This window comes from Arachis ipaensis, chromosome B8 (genome assembly GCF_059453495.1).
Source record: "Arachis ipaensis isolate K30076 ecotype BB chromosome B8, ASM5945349v1, whole genome shotgun sequence".
NCBI lineage: Eukaryota > Viridiplantae > Streptophyta > Magnoliopsida > Fabales > Fabaceae > Arachis > Arachis ipaensis.
This window is the reverse complement of record NC_142443.1, coordinates 101,339,686-101,341,087: the sequence shown is the minus strand read 5'-3', so window position 1 is coordinate 101,341,087 and position 1,402 is coordinate 101,339,686. Positions and strand designations below refer to the sequence as shown.

Below are 1,402 nucleotides of genomic sequence, written 5' to 3'. Positions count from 1 at the left end.
GATGCCACCATGTTGTCTTCTTGTTGGAGCTGCGGGCATTCATCAGTGTAATGGCTGTAATCAGCACAGATTCCACAAATTCTTTGTGGGACTAGTTGTTGGTTTTGCTGTGGTGGAGGAGGTTGAGCTTGCTGAGCTTGTTGATTCAACTGTATTTGCTTTAGCAAGTTGGTCATTTCACAGATGCCTTCACGTAGAGCAGCAGTCTCGCTGCTAGAAGATACTTCTGCAACAGCTTTTGAACGGCCTTGCTTCTGTCTGTGGTTCCTAGTGGATTCAGCTAAATCACTGATCAATTGCCAAGCTTCATTAGTGGTCTTGTACTTCTTCATAGACCCATTGCTGGCACTTTCCAGTATGGTCTTAACTTGGGGCCTCATACCCTGTGTGATATAGCTGAGTAGCACGATCTTGTCAATCATGTGGTGGGGGCATGCTTCCAGAAGATTATTGAAGCGCTCCCAGTATTCAAAGAGAGTCTCATTATCATCCTGAACAATTGTGGAGATATCCTTCCTTAGCTTATCAGTGACTTCAGATGGGAAGAATTTCTCCAGAAACTCCTTTCTGAGTGTATCCCAGTTGGATACATTTGCTAGAGGTTGAGTGTAGTACCACTCTCTTGCTTTTCCCTCAAGAGAAAATGGAAAAGCTTTCAGCAGTATTGAAGTTTCATCAGTGCCATCACGCCTGACAGTAGAACAGGCTGCCTGAAAATCTCTCAAGTGCTTGATAGGCTCTTGAGCAAGTAGGCCATGAAACCTAGGCATCAAATTTAGCAGTGCGGGCTTTATTTCAAAATCTGTAGCTACCGCCGGATGATGCGCTTGAAACGGTTGCATTGTAAAATTAGGGGATCCTTCCTCCTGGATGGTAACTCTCCTAGCTGCCATGTTTTCTGCACGTAAAACAACCGAATCAGTAGAACGGGGGCTGGTTTCTTCCTCAGATTCACTTTCAGATCCGCCCTCAGAGCGGGCTAACCGACGCTGTTCTCGCCTTATTCGTGAAATTGTCCTTTCAATTTCAGGATCGAATATTAGCAAGCGCGGATCAGGAAGTGAACGCGTCATTTGACGGAAGAAACATGCAGCTCATAGTAGCAAAATAAAATAAAATGCAGATAAATAAATTCTAATTAATAAAATTAGCACTCTATTGCAACTCCCCGGCAACGGCGCCAAAAATTGATGAGACGCAGAAGCTGGTGAATTAAAAATTATTAAAATGGTTACGTTGCAAGTATAGTTCTTAACTCACCAAAAATCTGCCTATCAATTTAGAAATATGTCACAGAGAATTAAATTAAAAATTACTGGGAGTTTTAAGTCCCAGGTCGTCTCCCAACGAGTTGCAGAAAAGTGTGCTATCTTATTAATCAGATGTTCCAAGAAGTTGAGCT

General features: G+C 42.9%; 1 non-coding gene across 1 annotated transcript; it reads left to right on the top strand.

The window, feature by feature from the left end:
* The first annotated feature begins 416 nt into the window (after positions 1-416).
* Positions 417-524, top strand: LOC148549026 (small nucleolar RNA R71). The gene has a single exon (XR_015897676.1). It is a non-coding gene; the product is annotated as a small nucleolar RNA R71 (small nucleolar RNA).
* The last annotated feature ends 878 nt before the right edge of the window (positions 525-1,402 follow it).